Source organism: Sus scrofa, chromosome 15, assembly GCF_000003025.6.
Source record: "Sus scrofa isolate TJ Tabasco breed Duroc chromosome 15, Sscrofa11.1, whole genome shotgun sequence".
NCBI lineage: Eukaryota > Metazoa > Chordata > Mammalia > Artiodactyla > Suidae > Sus > Sus scrofa.
In genome coordinates, this window is record NC_010457.5 from 58,757,104 (window position 1) to 58,775,292 (window position 18,189).

The 18,189-nt window shown below is 45.6% G+C and overlaps 1 long non-coding RNA gene across 1 annotated transcript; it reads right to left on the bottom strand.

Moving 5' to 3' along the window:
• Window positions 8,419-17,311, bottom strand: LOC106506243. Its single transcript, XR_001301430.2, has 3 exons — window positions 16,920-17,311; window positions 16,660-16,798; window positions 8,419-11,634 (listed from the first exon to the last, which is right to left on the bottom strand). It is a non-coding gene; the product is annotated as an uncharacterized LOC106506243 (long non-coding RNA).

Genomic DNA, 18,189 nt, shown 5'->3' on the forward strand with positions numbered 1-18,189 from the left:
CAGGTCAATGGCTGTTAGGGGCTGGTGGGAGGAAGGCATTGAATGCATAGGGTTGTAAAGGAATTTGGGGAGGAATAGAAATGTTCTATATCTTGTTTGTGGTAGTGGTTACAGGACTGAATACATTTGTCAAAACTCAATGAAGTATATATGTTAAAGGGATGGGCTTTTCTGTATGGAAATTATACATCAATTACTCTTACTTTTAAGAATAAGCAAGTTGAAATAAGATACACTCAGCATGTTACATTTGCATAAATAATAAGAATATCTACAAATTTAACCAGCCGGATGTCCAACCAAAGAGGTTATAAAAATAATAGCAAAACATACCCAAAAAAGAAGATAACAGCAATAAGTGCAGAAATTAGTACATAGAAAATAAATATAAAAGAATATGTTTAAAAAATCCAAAGTTGTTTCATTGAAAGAGCTAATAAAACAGACAAATTTCTGGTAAGCATAATGAAGAATTTTAAAAAAGAGACTTTCATAATATCAGAATTTTTTTTCATCTTTTGTATTTTTAGGACCGCACCCATGGCATACAGAGGTGTCCAGGCTAGGGGTCTAATCGGAGCTACAGCTGCTAGCCTACACCACAGCCACAGCAACTCAGGATCCAAGCCACATCTATGACCTACACCACAGCTCACGGCAACGCCGGATCCTTAACCCACTAATCAAGGCCAGGGATTGAACCCGCAACCTCATGGTTCCTAGTCGGATTCGTTTCCACTGCGCCATGATGGGAACTCCCATAACATCAGAATTGGTCATGGGACATAGCTACAGATACAGAAAAAAAATCCAAAAATAGAAAAGCAAATGAATAATTTAGAAATTCTTAGAAAAATGAAACCTACCAACCAAAATAAAAAGACCAAAGAAAATCTGTATCACTTTAAAAATTAAAACATTAGTTTAAAGTCTTTTCATAGAATAAAACAGCAGCCCTGGATGGTCAGAAAGAGTCCCTGACACAAAACCCAGGTAGAGTCCCCTGCCTTGTGGAGGTTGGGGTGGGTGTGAGGGGGTGGCACAAAGCCCCCCAGGCATCTGGGGCCAGGGGTGGTTCCAAGTGGCTGGATGGGGAAGGACTGTGTTCTCATGGCCCCTCAGGTCCAATAAGGAGACCATGGGTGGTTTTAAGGACCAAGATGTGATGCTCAGATTTGCACTTTCAAATGATGGGTTCAGTGTCTGGTAGGAGAATGGCTAGACCTGGCAAGGGTGAGGAAAGGGGAGGGCCAATCAGAGGCCAGTTAGGTGCGCACCTGGCCAGAGGTGGCAGTGCAGTGGCCAGAGGGGCCCAAATCCCCCTCCCTTCCCTAAAGTGTCCACCAGCAGAGATAGCAATGGCACATGGCTGTCTCCAGGAGGTCATTGTCAGAAAGGGCACCATGGAGATTCTGGGAGAGGGGGTCTCCATATTTCTGAGGAAGAGTAGGTTTGGCTGATGGAAAACAACCAATGAATTAACTCATTGTTCACCCACAGAGTAGAGAACAGATTTACAATGGGCTGGACCACAGGGTCCAAAAACAGGTAAAAAGAGAGCAAGAGCAGCTGATGGAAAACAACAGCACTGGACCACTGAAGAATATCTTTCAATAGAGGCATGAACACCAAAGAGGTGTCCCCTGCACAGAGTAGGGGCACAGAGGTGTTGGCAGCTGCCTCTTGGGGTAGGGATGGGGCAGGGTGAGAAGCCTGCCCTTTGCATGAGGGCAGGTCAAGCTTCAATCAATTCTGAGCTTAACACAGGCCTTGAAACAGAAGATACCTGGTAGTAGAAGGCACCCACTTTACTTTATGCCCTCTCTGGGCTCAGCATGTGATCAGGTATGCATTCCTCAAATATTTATTGGAGCATCCAGTCCCTAAAACCACACTAAAAGATATATCCTCCATTTTCCAACTAACAAAAATTAGACCTCAGAGATGTTCAATGACTTACCCAATGGTCTCAGATTTTGATGTGGGAATTTGGACATCTAACTCAAGTCCAAAGCTCTTCCTGTAATATCACACAGGAAGTGTCAGAACCAATAGAAGGTAGACATATAAGGAGAGAGATTTATTCTGAAGACGTGGTTTGTGTGATTATGGAGGCCGTCAAGTCCAAAATCTGTAGCGTGGAAACTGCTCTAGAACCAGAAAAAGCTGATGTCCCAATTCCATGGCCATCAGTCAGGAAGATTCCGTTTGGGGGAGGGATGGTCCACCTTTCCTTCTATGCAGGCCTTCAACTGATGACAGGAGGCCCGTGAACATGAAAGCGGGCCATCTGCTTTCATCACATTCAAACAACCCTCACAGAAACATCCAGAATTATGCTTGACCAAATATCTTGTTGCTATGTCCCAGCCAAGCTGACATAAACTTAACCATCACACACAACCTCTCAAAAACATTCTTAAAGGAATACATGAAAGAAGTGATTATTTGGGAGGAAAAAAGTTCACCTAATTTGAAAAGTTGCATTTTTTTCTCAAGAAATAGCCAAATTTTTCAGTCTTACACTTACTTCCACTAAAATGTTACCCATTCAATTAGTATAACTTCTAGGTCCATTCATGTTGCTGCAAATGGCATTATTTCATTCTCTTTTATGGCTGAATAATAGTCCATTGTACATATGTACCACATCTTCTTTATCCAGTCTTCTATTGCTGGATATTTAGGTTGCTTCCATGTCTTGACTATTGTAAATAGTGCTGCAATGAACATTGGGGAGCATGTATTTTTTTTTTTTTGAATTATAATTTTCTTCAGATAGCTGACCAGGAGTGGGATTCCTGGGTCATATGGTAGTTTTATATTTAGTTTTTTAAGGAACCCCCATACTGTCCTGCATAGTGGTTGCATCAGCTCACATTCTCACCAAAGTGTAGGAGGGCTAAGTGAAGTCAGTCAGACAGAGAAAGACAAATATCATATGAGATCACTAATATGTGGAATATAATTTTTAAAAAAGATACCAAAAAAAACCTAAAAAACAGAAAGACTCCAAGATTTTGAAACCTAATTTATGGTTATCAAAGAGGAAACATGGAGGAGGGAATATAAATTAGGGGGTTGGGACTGACACACACACACTACTATATACAAAACAGATGGGTAAGAAGGACCTACTTATAGCACAGGGAAATTTACTCAACGCTATATACATGGGAAAAGAATCTGATACATATATGTACAACTGATTTACCTTGCTGTATGCCTGAAACTAACACTACTTTCTAAGTCAACTATACTCCGATAAAGTCTATTTTAAAAAAACACTTTACCCAATCAGATTCTGAAAAATTTAGAAACCAAATAACAGTCCAACAAACTGCTGTCCTCCCCTTACTCGATCCATGAAGAGAGCCTCTACTCCAGACAGAAATAATAAGACAGTTTCCAAAGTCTTTGGCAGCATCAACAAAGAACCTGCTAATTACAAGCTATTCACACAGTCAAGTGAAGGCAGAAGGACTGTGATAATTGGTAGCTTTTCTCCGCCTTGCTGTGACCCCTTGGAGGCAGGGTGCAGGTCTCCCTGGGCGGGTGCCTACTTAATGCTTTGAAGATGGTTCTTGCTCTGAATATCCCAGAAAACTGTCTTGTTCAGTCCCCACAGTCAACCAGCCTAACTCTTCTTCTGGGGAATCCTGTCAACCAGGCTGGGGCCCCTGCAGTCACTCAGCAATGTTGCAGAAGAAAAAGCACGAATCCTAGAAGGAAAGGGAGCTGCATCTGCCCACAGCAGTTGTAAAGGGATGTCCAGGGAGATGAAACCCGACCCAGGGGTTGAGTGAGGGCTTCATCAGTTCAGCTCATGGCCACTGAGCTGTGAAGGAAGAAGGCAAAGGGGAGGGAAGGATCCCTTGGGAGAAGCTGGCAGCTCAAGGGAGCGGGGAGGGCAGAGACTGTCAGCTAGCAGAGGCCTATCATTAGGATAATTATTATTATCTATTAAACACTTAGGAAATGACAGTCAAGTGCTAGCTATTGTCACAATCCAAGTCATGGAATCAGACCTAAGGCTCTAGAAGAGTCTCCCTATCAAACTGGAGGGGATGAAGACAGGGCGCACTGCTGAGCTACAGGAGTGTTTGGGGAGGCAAGGACATGCCAGCTGGGCAGAGACCAGCCTTGCACCCCAGGGAGTCCCCTTCCTCCCAGGACTTGGAGGCTGGACATATGGGGCTGCCTGCTTCCCAGGTTAGGCCAAGGTCACCACTATGCCATGGCCACACACAACAGAACCACTTTGCAATTCTGGTTATCAGGTGACACACATACAGATGCTTCACCGTGGCAGCTGAGCGGAACAGCCAGACACCAAGCCCCCTCCAACATCCAGTGGTCAGACCTTGTGTTGTTAGGCTACTCGAGATGGCTGTTCTCTTGCTCTCTGTGCATCCCTGCTTAACCAGCGCCTGCTTCAGCTACACTCTGTGCACAGGATTGACCTTCCTACATACTTGCCCTAGGCAAGAACCATCAAGCCAATGATGGTGCTTATCCAAGGGTGAAAAGCATGCTCCCCCCCCACACACACACAACTGGTATCTTTGGTAACCCATGAGCCAGTCCAAAGTCAATCACCCATAACTGGTGATCTCCCCTTTTCCCTGCCTTCAGGAGCAAAGACTGCTACCATGTCCTCATGTCCCACCCACCGTCCACTGCACATAATGGGTGGGGTGTTACTCCAGGAGCTTATTTAAGAGGTATAGGCTCCCCCACCCATTAAATCCTTGATGTCTCTGTTGCTGACTCGGGGCTCTTTGAAGTTATGGGGTCTTGAAGCTGGGCCAGCATAGGACTTGTAGGGCACAAGTCTACTTGACCAGACCCTTGCTGATGGCCAAGATTTGGGAAACAGCCAATCCCTGCCTTCAAGAACCTTCTGGCTCCTTGGGAGCTTTCAGTCTTGATCTCTATGTATGTTTAGTCCATAAGCAGAGCTACCCAGAAGTTGAAAAGATGACCCTCATCCATGAGGGAGGACCTCAAAGGACTGACCTCCAGCCTCCTCATCCCACCTCCGTGGGCTCCTCCATAGGCTGAAGGACCCACAGTACCTGGTAGCTCTAATGGGAGGCTTGGAGTAACCCCCCCAACACCACCACCAAGAGCAGACAGCTTGACTTCTGGCAGCTTTAACAAAGATGATATTCAGAAATCTGTAGCTGTGAAGTGACATGAGTTCATTTCCAGGGTTTAGCTATAAAACCAAACTGAATTACAAGTGTATTAGCTCTCAAGCAAATTCAAACTGGCCTCCATTAAATTATATTGGGTTAAGAAATATATATTGAATTCTGGGGCATGTATTCTGCTAACTGAAATTACACACAAGCCATTTGTCATGTCTGCGTAGTCGTTACTAAATTAAGGTGAATGCACACCTTGAAATCACCCCATTAGTGTCTTAGCCTTGGCCCGGTTTATCTGGGGCAGGAAGAGGGGCCTGGATGGCAGGTGACCTTCTCTGCAGGACAGCAGTCACTCAGGTGTCTGTCATGGAGCCATCAAGCAGCAAACACTTCCCATCTCAGCGAATCATTTTGTTTAATGAACCAAGTAAATCCCCAGGCTTCACCATAAAAGTCATAAATGTATGCCCTGGAAAAGCAGAGGGGAGCAAGTTCCCACAGAAAGGGGAGTTGCTCAGAAGCCAGAGAACAGAAAGAGGGTGCTCCCCTCAGCTGTCCACCAGCAATCAGAGTTTGCAGGGTTCTTGAGTTTGAAGCCTGTTTTCCCAAAACACAGATCTTCCAAGGCTCACACACTGCACTGCAAGTGCACTGCAAGGCACTGCAGACCCTATATTCAGAGTGTTAGAGCTGGGATGCTGGGACAGATCAGGGTCCAACACTTAGGTTTTCTGACAGATACACTGGGGCTTTGTGATAGAGGTGTGGGTCCTCCACCATCCTCTCATGGAAAAAGTCCCACAATGCGCCCTCTCTGTGCATCCCTATTTCTCCAGGAAATCAGTTGGAATGGAGGTCACAGTGGCTTTGGAAGAGGAGAGCAGTGATCCTCAGGAAGATACTCTTTTTTTTTTTTTTTAAAGGCTCACCTGTGACATATGGAAGTTCCCAGGCTTAAGAGGCCAAATCAGAGCTGCAGCTGCCAACCTATGCCACAGCCACACTGGATCTGAGCCACATCTGTGACCTATGCCACAGCTTGTGACAACATCTGATCCTTAACCCACCGAGTGAAGCCAAGGATTAAACCCACCAGCTCACAGATACTATGTCAGGTTCTTTACATGCTGAGCCACAATGGGAACTCCAGGAAGACATTACTCAGGAGTAATGAGAACTGCCTCCACTTTTCTCCTAGTCCTTTGTCTCCTCCTCCTTCTCCTCCTCCCTTACTTCTCCCCCTGCCCATGGCCCCTCCTACCCTTCCACCTGCCCTCCTCCCCCTTATCCTCCTACTCCTCCTCTCTATCCCCCCAGCCTTACCGGGAGCTCAGGGAGAGTCATTGGGACCAGGCCTCTGTTTCAGACCTGGGAAGAGTTCAGCTGCTGCTTCCAAGTTACACATCTCATCACAGGTACCCACTGTATGCACAGCTAAGACACATGCATGCACGCACGTGAGTAGACACACACACACACACACACACACACACACATGAGCTCTCTCAGGACCATTTGTCAGAACCTCCATGAGGACATGGAACCACCCGTGTCCTCATATTTTATATTGCCTGTAACTCACTCTAAGACACTTGAGAAGAGACACTCCTGTTTTAGCCAGTGCCAGAAGCCCACTTCAGTCTATACTTCAGGGGCTTGGTTAGTCTTGAAAGGGATGAATCAAGAGTCTATGCCTAAAAAAAGTTTTAGCAAGTTCTTCTGTTGCCACTAAGTCTGCCCCAGAGTATGCTTAGTTAGTAGTGTGGATATTAAAAGTAGATTTTTATTGGAGAGACAGAAATTGAGGATATGGAATTGGCTGCAAAAAAAAAAAATAGAAAAGAAAAGAAAAGGACAAATCATGCCACTTTTGCACATAGAGGATGTGAACAGGAGATGCAGGGGGTCCAGCAGTGAGAGGAAGGACCAGGCAGCAGGAAGTCAGACTTTGGAGCAGTGATGGGGGCAAGAGGACTCTCAAAGGTCAAACCAGCAGCAGGTGCCTGCTCCTTGTCCCCCTCGCCATCTGGGACAGTGGCCCATGGTCAGCAGAGCAGGAACTAGGCTCCTGAAGAGGGCCTGGCCCTCAAGTTGCTGGCTCTTAGCCATTTAATTAGAGAAGGGCCAGCCCCACCCTTGGCGTGACTGGGGGCTTCCCAGGTGTGGGTTACAATAGCTTACCCCGGTGGCCCCTTGATCTGCAGTGTGTTCCACTACCACAGCCTTCATGGATAGGGGACCCCCAGGCCCCTGTCATGACTGGGGCTGGGGGCCAAACCCAGTGGGTACAGCTGTGTGGGAGGAAGATGGTGTGCTTCCCATGCCTTCCCCTCCCTCTTGAAAAAGGCCTTCAGGCCACCCTTGCTGTTTCTCTGCAGGGCAGCCAGCAGGGACCAGCCCTTAAAGGTTCCACTCAACTGTCTGGCAGGTGAGAAGAGCAGAGAAGCCCTGTGGGAAAGGACAGGGAGATCCTGCCTGGTGTCCAGGCAGCTCTCAGGACTTGACAACTTAAAGAGAGACTAGCCAGGGGGCTCCTGTGTGCCCTCCAGCATATTAAGCTATTCTGGTGGGGGCACAGAGTGGATGGGAGTTAGATATCAACAGCCATGGATGTTCTGGGGGGTGGGGAGAAGGGAAACGCTGGCTCAGCATGAAGCAGTGGGAAGAATATTCTCAGTCATGTTGCCCACCAAGTGCATTTTCCAATGAGGCCACAGCAGTATACCCCCACCCTACCCTCCTGAGTACTCTTGCCACTGGGAGCCATGGACTCCAAGCTGCTTCTTGAATTGTTTATGGAGTGGGGTTGAGACTCACCCACCATCAACAGAATGTAGCAGACATGGCCGTCCAGGCACCCAGAGAAGAGGTGGGGTGCTTCCCGTTTGGCTAAACCATCACCACGAGGGCTGTTAGTGAAGCCACATGAACCATGGGCCATGGGGAGTCCTGGAGTTCTTCGGCTTCTTCTGGGGGCCTCCAAATACTTCCTTCCTTGAGTCACCACCACCCATTTCTGCAGCAGGGATGCAGGGCCAGATTGCTTGGGAGTTGGAGGAAGGTAACCAAAGCCACTGGCTGGAAGGCTTCTCTGCTCTTAGCCAGGGCACAGGACCTGGGTCTACTGCTGGCAGCAGTTGGACCCTTGTAAGAACAAAAGAGCTGGGGCTGGAGGAAGTCTCTCACACTGAGCATGAAGAGAGCCCTACTGTCATTGGGAGAAACACCTGCCCAAACTCAAAGAAGGGACTCAGAGAAACAAAGTGCAGTCAAAGGAGACTTTAATGGCTTCTTACAAGATCCGGTAACTGGCAGGCAGGTAGGCACACCTGGTGCCCTGACAACAAGCAATTACATTCTCTAGCACACAAGTCCCTCCCCCAGTTCCTCACTGGCTGAGTACTATGGGGTGTACAATCTTCCCAGATGTCACCTAAGTTTCATTATTCCCTTACAAGGTCATCTTCTCTTTTCTTCCTAGTTTATTTTCATTTTATTTTATTTATTCATTTTTGCTTTTTAGGGCCACACCCATGGCATATGGAAGTTCCTAGGCTAGGGGTCCAATCAGAGCTATAGCTGCCAGACTATACTACAGCCACAGCAACGCAGGATCCAAACCACGTCTGTGACCTACATCACAGCTCACGGCAGCGTGGGTCCTGCTGAGTAAGGCCAGGGATCGAACCCAAAACCTCATGATTCCTAGTCGGATTTGTTTCCACTGTGCCACAACGGGAACTCCTTCTTCACGGTTTAGGTATCCGTTTTGACCCGGCCCCTTTGCTTCTCCCTTTGCTTCTCCCTTCCCAGGTGTTAATTTCCATTCGACTGTTTTGAATTCACCAACAGAGTGAGCTGGTGCAAAACCCTAGGCACTCCACCCTCCTTACCCAGGACCTCTTTGCATGGCCCCAGGCTCAGTTGCTAAGTATTTTTCCAAATTCTTGCTTTATGTATTATCAAGGACTTTCCAGGTTTGTAAGCCTTAGGATTGCCACACCAGTCACACGTCATTATGTGGGCTGTGCAAGCTAGCTATTGGTGGTTCCCCGTTCTTAATTTAGCATTTACTTTTGAAAATGGACCATTAAACATTATTATTTCTTACAAATCCCTCCTCTTTCTTTTGTACTTTTTGAGCTCATTTTCATCGTTACTTTTGTATCTTTTGGTTCATGAAATGTTTTAGAATTTGTTGACTCTTCTTCATAAGAGAGTGAGTCAAGTTTAGTTTCTAGTAACAGTAAGTTATTCTGTTGGTATGTCACAGACATTTGTTTATAATGGATGCTTCAATTAATTTTTGTGTTAGTTCCCTTACACAGGGGGGACTATTCTCCCCTATTGCTGTTAAGATCCCTGCCACAATTATGAGATTTAAGGATTTAAGCTACCATACCCTTCCATTTTCCAAACCATCCTTCCAATCAGTCTGTAAAGGGGACGTTAATTCCAGTATTATCAGCCAATTCACTGGCTAGGGTTGTTAGTCCTTGCAAGGCCTTTGTAATTGTTCTGTTAGGGGCTGTGTTACTGGGGAATGAAAGTACATTATCTACCCAAAATAGCACAAACACCCCCCTTTTCTGCCAATATTTTGTATTGGCAGTGTACTCCTGTTTTCCAAAGCCATTCAACTAGTAGCGTCTAACTGACCAGCTATCCCTTGAAGAGTATCTCAGATATAATTGATGAATCCTTGCTGGTTATAACAGATATAGTTAATCCAATCCACATTTTTGTTAATTGTGGACCACCAGAAGAGTATGGATTCAAACCCAGAGCTATCTGGTTTCTGACTTTGAATTCATTTGGAACCCCTCTCAGAACTCCTATGGAATCTTTATAGGTACTGGAATTGAAGGAACCTGCTTATTGCCTTCTTTCTTCCTGCATGACCTGTTCCGTGACCTGTTGTCATCCGCTAAAATGCCAGGGTGAAGGGTATAGCCAATTAAACTAAAGCATAAGTCCCAGTTCAACTGGATGGCAACCGGTTTTTGAGATTCCTATCCCCACAATACCACCAGACATCCGCCCTGGGTATAAGCAGAGCCAAGTAGTTGCCGTTGTCCGACTCACCAGCAACATTTAGGATGTGGCTACAAGTCGAAAGTTCTCCCACAGGTTTAATGAACTTTGCCCCCTGCCAGGAGAAGCAAGAGGAGTAGTTCGTATTCCCTAGAGAGAATGAAGGTATTGCTCTTGGATCTGACCTTCTCAATGTGGGAAAGAACAATGACAGACTCTTGAAAGTTTCATTACCCCATGCATCCTTGTCCTGGTATAGAGCCAACATACAATGCATTCATTCAGGGTTAGTATCCCATCCTAGGGGAAATGGAACCACCCATGCCTGAGACAGTCCTGCAGCACATGAATGCATAACAGTCACTTTTGTTGAGGGCCTGTACCAAAAATTTGACCCATTCAACCCAGGCACTCACATCTCCATACCCTGTCTCTATCTCTAAGGTTTGCCTCAGATCTTTGACTTCAAAAATTTTTACTCTTTTAGGGTCATTACTTGGTGGATAAAAGGGGTTATTGGGACTGGGGGTTACCATAGTTTCAGGTGGACTCAAGGTCTAGTGGGTGACGAATTTGAGAACTAATCGTCCACGGGGGTCCCGTCCTGAGATATCTGCCCCCAACCCATACACCCGAGATGCTACTCTTGGTTCCTGGTGTAGGGTGGCTGGGTTTTTGATGATAATTAATATAGGGTTGCATTCTAAATTCCCACAGTTATATGGCACGGGGTCTTTATATATATTTATCTTATATTTTAAGGCCCTCCAGGATGCAGTTATCCACCTCGTATCGACAGTCCAACCATGATATTGAGTGGTCCACCAGACATCATCCCAACTAGGGCAGGGACTGGCATGGGTGTATCCAGCATCTGGTTCAGGACAGAGGTACTTATCTGCTTGGGAAAGTTGTCTTTGACTGTCTAAATCCCCACAAGGTAAGACTTGGCAGGCATCAAATTTTATAGTCAGGGGTGTTTTGGTCTGATTCACATTAATGACTAGCTTAATTGGGTATCCAGGAGTTCCTTTCCAATTTCCCCATTCTTGGCCCCAACCTCCAGCTCCAAACCTAATAGCCCATCCCAACCATATCAATTCCCAAAGCCAGAGCCAGACCATGATCGTAAGGGAGAGTAGATTGAATTAAGATGGGTTAGGCCTTCTTCTTAGAGTTACCTTTAGAGGTCCCCCTAGTGATTCATTCACTTCTCATCTGTCTTTCTCTTCCCTCTCTAGATTTTTTTTTGTATCAGACTCTTAACTGGAGTATGGCAAGTCCACCCCCTCTCAGATGTTCGTACGGCTGTTTCAGTGGTTAGGAGGGGCTTTCCCAGCTGGGTTGAAGCTTGTCTTCTTTTCAGGTCTTTATTAGCACCAAGTCACCAGGTTGGAAATGATGAACTGCAAACTCAGGCAGGGTCTGGGCAAGAAGTCCTTTTAGCCTAAGGGATGACAAAGTAGAGGATAAGGCCATGATATAGTTCTTAAGGAACTGATCTTTAGTTTCCATGGTGGGGAGATTTGTAGTCCTCCCAAGGTGGAGAATCCTTATTGTAAATTCTAGGGGGATAATCCCACATCTTTTCTTGGAACTGTCCTAATTCTAAGAAGTGCTATCAGTGAGGGCATTGGGTCCAAGGTAACTTGGTTTCTAAGATTAACTTAGTAATAGCTTTTTGAGGGTTTGATCCATTCTTTCTGCCTTTCCAGAGGAAGGGGAATGCCAAGGGGTGTGATAATCCCATTTAATAGGTAAATTTTCCATGATTCCCCAGAGCACCTTTGAGGTAAAGTGACTCCCATTGTCTGGGATATTTTCCACTAGGCCAAATCTAGGTATAACTTGTTCTAGAATTGTCTTTGCAACATTCCCAGTGGTGGCAATTGGGAGGGGATAGGCTTCTACCCAACCAGAGAAATGATCTACCATCACTAGTAAATATTTTAGTTTCCCCACTTTGGGTACCTCTGTGAAATCTATTTGGATACTTCGGAATGGCCTTAACACAGGAGGTGTACCTCTCCTGTTTGTTTTCTGATTACCTTTTTGTTTATTCTCTGGCAAGTTACACAACTCCTGCAAAACTGTTTAGCAATAGTATAGATTCCTGTACACCCATGGCTCTTGAGTACAGCATCGCACATGGTCTGAGGACCCCAGTGGCTTCCCTTGTGTAGGATGGACATGAGTTCCCTCATTATGGGTTTATTGATCCTTTCTCTCCCATCTGGGAGCACCAAGTTTCCATCTTGAGTTTATATGGCTCCTATCTTGTTTAGATCTTCTTTTTCTTCTTTGGTGAATTGGGGTCTCATCCCTAATTACCTCTAGGGATGTTTGGGGTCAAATTAAGTGGCCTGGCTACTTCTTCTAGGGAGGCTTGTTTAGCTGCCTCATCTTGCTAGCCTATTCCCTATGGCTTCCATAGTGTTCCCTTTTTGATGACCATTTATATGAGCCATGGCTACTTCCACTGGGAGAGGGAGGTTTTCTAAAACCTGTTTGATTAATTCCCCATGTATCAACTCTTTTCCTCTACTGTTCAGAAGGCCCCATTCTGTCCAGATTTTGCTGAAAGTGTGCACTACCCCATGTGCATATTTAGAATCAGTGAATATAGTACCTTCTTGACCCTCGAGAAATTTTAAGGCTTGACTGAGAGCATACAGTTCACAGGTTTGGGCCGACCAATTATTAGGCAGTCTACCTTGTTCCCATAAAGATTGATGATTTCTGTCAACAACTGCATAGCCATTGTCTTTTTCCCTCAATGATCACCCAGGACGATCCATCTATAAACAACCTCATCCTGTCATGTAGTGGGGCCTCCCTCAGATCTGGTCTGACCTTAGTTTGGTATTCTAGGATATCTAGACAATTGGGGTCTAGCATCTCTTGGCTTTCCTTTCCTTTCCATAGAAAGCTGGCTGGGTTTAGGCAAGTCTCTGTTGTCAGAATTAAATCATCCCTTTCTGATAATATGGCTTCGTATTTTAGAATTCGAGAGTCAGTCAGCCATTTCCCAGCCTTTTGATTTAATATATTCCTGACCTGATGTGGGATGCTCACCCTCAGGGCACCGTCAAATGTTAATTTTCTGCTCTCTTAAACTAGCAAGGCCCTAGCCCTAGCAGCTATTGCCTGTACACACTCAGGCCATCATCTAGAGACGAGGTCTAGGAGTTTAGAAACGAAAGTGACAGGTTGTTTTCCCCCCAACCTCCACCCCTCCCTGTCCCCTGCCCTGGGTCTGGGTAAGTACACTGAGGGCTGCACCCTGGTCTACTGTTACAAATAGATGAAATGGTCTTTCTAAGGATGGGAGAGCCAGGACTGGAGCAGTAAGGAGGGAGCTTTAGCTCTTCTACTGTCTGGATTCCTCTGGGGGCCATCATAGTGGGTCAGACCCTTCCTCTAATAATTTGAAATATAAAGCCTTTGTCTTTTGAGCATATGAATCAATCCACAATCTACAATAGCCAGTTAGTCCCAATCGCTTTCTGAGTTCCCTTTTGGTCTTTTCCGAGTTCCCTTTTGGGGAGAGGCAATCCTATTATACCCGATATTCTCTCTGGGTTTATTCTCTGTTTCCCTTCACTTATTAAGTTCCACAGGTATTTGACTTCTTTGTCTACAAATTGCAGTTTATTTCTGGAGACTCACAATCCCCTCTCTCCCAAAAAGTTGAGCGGGCTTATGGTGGTTCCCGATACTTCCATCCTCCTTTCCTCAGAAATTAAAAGGTCCTCTACATATTGTAGTAGCTGAGTTCCACTGGAGGGTTGGAATTTGCTCCAAGACTTTCTCTAAAATTTGGCCAAATATATTGGGGGCTTCTGTGAAGCCTTGTGGCAACACAGTCCAGCGATACTGCTGTTTCCTGCCAGTTACAGAATTTTACCATTCAAAAGCAAAAAGATCCCTACTTCTGGAATGGGGGGGGGGTGGCATGCCCAAAATGCATCTTTTAAATCCACTGCAATGAACCACTTGTGTTCATAAGGGATTTTACTAAGGAGTGTGTAGGGAGTAGGCACCCCAGGATGGCAGGTCTGGACAATCTAATTTATAGCCCTTAAATCTTGTACCAGCCTACAAGACATGTCATATTTCTTGACTGGGAGAACTGGAATATTGTACAATGACATGCAAAATCCATCTCTAATTAGCCCCTCTATTACTGGTTGAAGAGCTTTCTTCTTCTCAATGGGAATGGGATATTGTTTTCTACAAACCACTTCCCCTGGTTGTTTTAGTTCTACCTGTAAGGGTGTGATTCTTAGTCTCCCTCTGTGGCCTTCCCTAACCCACACAAGGGGATCACTTTTCTTTTCCTCCTCTTCTGTTAAGAGACCCATCATTACTCTTATTTGTCCCTCTTCTATTCCTAATCCTAAACCTAGCCTCACAATTAAGTCTTGACACAGGAGGTTAGTTCCTGTTTCAAGAACATATAGGAGCAATCCCTCCACTTGTCCTGATCCCAATTTGATTAACATTTTCTTGAAAATTGGAAGCTGAAACCCCTCCCCTTTTACCCCTGATGCTGTTAATTTCTCCTCAGAGAGTTCCGTTCCCCTTGGCTGATGTGTTAGAGAGGAGACAGCCAATCCAGTATCCACCAAAAATGTCACCTCCTCTTCTTCAGGTCCCACCCTCAAATTTATCAAGAGTTCCTTGTGGGACCTACTCAGAAGGAACTCCTGACCCTCCTAATCCTCATCAAAGCTCATGAGGGGGATCACCTTTTCTTCCTTTTTCCATTCTGGACAGTCTCTCTTAAAATGTCCTGGTTTTCCACATTTATAACATCTACTTATAGTCTTAGGAGTTCTTCCCTGCATCTCTCTGATTCCTCCTTGTTAAAGTTTAAATTCCCTTTGCCCCCTTTGAGGAGGATCTCAATCTAATCTTTTCTTGACTACCTCTTTTACAGCAGAAACCATGATCTTTGCTTTCTGCTTCTGTTTTTCCTCTTGTCTTCTTGCAAAAACCTTCTGAGATTCCCTCAGTAATTTCTCAAAGGGTTTCTCATTCCACCCATCAATCTTTTGTAATTTCTTAGTAACATCAGGCCAGCTCTTAGTTACAAAGTTCACCTTTAAAATCCTTGCTTGACTGGGTCCTCCGGATCTAATCAGGAGGATTTTCTCATTTGATCCCTAAGTCTCTGCAGGAAAGCAGAGGGGGTTTCTTCCTTTTCCTCCTAAACCTCAAATGCTTTCAAAGACATTCTGTGATCTGGGAATGAATTCTTTAATTCCTTTAATTATTAACTACCTAAGATCTTGCATCTTCGACCCATCCCTGGGGTCATTATTATCCCAGTTAAGGTCCACATTGGGAAACTTTTGCTCAGTTGGCAAGACTCTATGTCCAGAGGGTGTTCTCTTCCCCCAATGGTCATTGCTGCCCACCTGACCATCCCCCTTTCTTCCCCTGTGAACAGAATATTCATAATAGACATCATTTCAGCCCAGGTGTAAAAACTGGGTCCTAAGAATTGGTCCAGTTGATCTGCTGAACCAAAGGGGGTCTTCCAGGAGTGGTTTCATTTCCTTTTTGAAATTCCTAACTTCAGTACTTGTAAGGAGAACATTTACAAATCCAATCTCTCCCTGACCCATAGGAACCTCCCTAAGTGGGAACATGTTGGATGTCTGCTGTTGCAAGAGAGAGGGAAGTTCTCAATATCCCACTTTCATTGCTCTAATTCCTTCCTTAGATTGGGACAGGGATCTAAAGGGGAGGTTGGTTTGGCTCCCTCATGGTCTCCATGTTTCTCCTCCTCTGTCCCTCCTGTTGCCCCTTGGTCCTCCTGTTCCCCATTTTTGAGATGTATGGAGGGGGCAAACATCATAGGGGGGGTCCCAGGTTTTCCATTAGACTCATTTCCTTCTTCCTTAAGGGGGAACATGGGGGCTAATTCCTTGATCCAACAGAGAACTTTTACATGAAGTAGCGATTGACACACCCAATCCTTGTCTGAGCCAAATTTGGGCCAAAAGACCAAAGGCTAGCAAATTGGGTCCTTAGGCCAAATAAACAACAGTATTTAATCAGTTTTTGTTTTTCTTTGTCTCTGGCTGGAGGGCTGTCCCTCCAAAACCTCAGCATTCTCCCCAGTGGACTCTCCCTGGGAGGGGGTGGGTCAGAGGACATTTTTTTGGCTCCCTCCTTCCTTGGCCCCCTAGTCCTAGAACTTTTATTTCCCATTTACAGTCAGACCCTGTGTCTGAGTTTCCCTATGTACTTACCCCCCACACACACACACACACATTGAAGGTTTCTTGCACACCTCAAGATTCATTTAGTCCCCCCTCAGGCCATTTCCCTCGGGAGAATGGATCTGTGGATCCAGACTCCGCTCTTGCTTTGTATCCAGGATACGACTCAGTCACACACACACTCAACCTGCTAAAATGCCCAGCCACTGAGGCAGTACTTAGAGTCCCATTTTTCCTACCTTGGCTCGTGCACCAGGTTGCCTGGTTGCCGGGTACCTGCTTTTCTTCCCTGTGTCGCCTCCACTGCCTTCTGATAACGGTCTCCGGTCTTTCTATGGCCTCAGTAGACAGCCGGGACGTCCAGATGGAGCAGTCCACCTAAAATCGGGTTGGGATACATGTTCCCTTCTGGCTCCAGTCCCACTCCACGCACGCACAGAGATCCCTGACGAGCCGCCCCCACCCCACCCCCTGCCCAAAATTCGTTAGAAACACTCACCTGCCCAAACTCAAAGAATGGACTCCAAGACACTAAGTGCAGCTAAAGCGAGACTTCAACCTCAGACTTGCAAGATCGGGTGACTGGCAGGCAGGCACACCAGGTGCTCTTACAACAAGCAATTATATTCCCTAGCATGCAAGTGCCTCCCCCATTCCTCATTGGCTGATACTATGGGGTGTACAATCTTCCGAGATCTGACCTAAGCTTCATTATTCCCATATAGGGTCATCTTCTCTTTTCTTCCTGGTTTAGGTGTCCGTTATGGGCTAGCCCCTTGCTTCTCCCTTCCCAGGCATTAATTCCCGCTCTTATGTTTTGAATTCATCAATAAAATGAGCCCGCTTGAAACACTAGATGCTCTGCTCTCCCTAACCAGGACCTCCCTGTGTGGCCCCAGGACTGGTTGCTAAGAATTTTTCCAAATTCTTGCTTTACGTGGACATTATCAAGGACTTTCCAGCTTTGTAATCCTTACCATTGCCACGTCAGCAACACGTCATTATGTGGGCTATGCAAGCTAGCTGTTGGTAGTTCCCCATTCTTAAGTTAACATTTACTTTTGAAAATGGACCATTAAACATTAATACTTCTTACAGTCATCACCCTGAAATGCCCCCTTTGGAGATGTCTCCACATTTGCCCTGGCACTTGGTTTCAACTTATTACTGTTGACTTGAAAAATACACACAACCTAAACGTTGAGAGTTAAATTTTATCTGGGGGAAAAATCAGGACTGTACGCCTTGGAGGCAGCATTTCAGATAGCTCTGAAATACCCATCAAAAGAGGTAGGAAGGGAATGTCAGTATACGTGTGGTTTTGGTGAAGGGGGAGCTGCATGCAACCAAGCACACATTTTACAGAAGGTTGCTGCTGGTCTGGAGGAGCATATGCCACCATGAAGGATTTCAGCGTTTTTCTAGATACTAAAGAGGAGATGCAAGAATTGGGCTGATAAAAATCTTCTCCTGAAAGTCTTTAACTATTTGAAGACCTATGCTGCCACTTTTCCCAGAACACAGAGTTCACTACTGATGTCCACCCTGAGCTTCTTTCAGGAGGTGTTGAGAGTTGGCAGCTGCAATGGTTCATGATTCAATCCTTGTAGAGGCTGATGGCAAATGCCACTGTCCAGTTCATTTTTCCATGGGTGAGGGATGCATCTTCAACAGTGGCTTGTGCCTTGGGATCCAGGCCAGAGCCCAGAGACATAATCATAAGTCAGTGGGGCATCACCTGCATCCGATAGGGATAGACTAGGATAGTT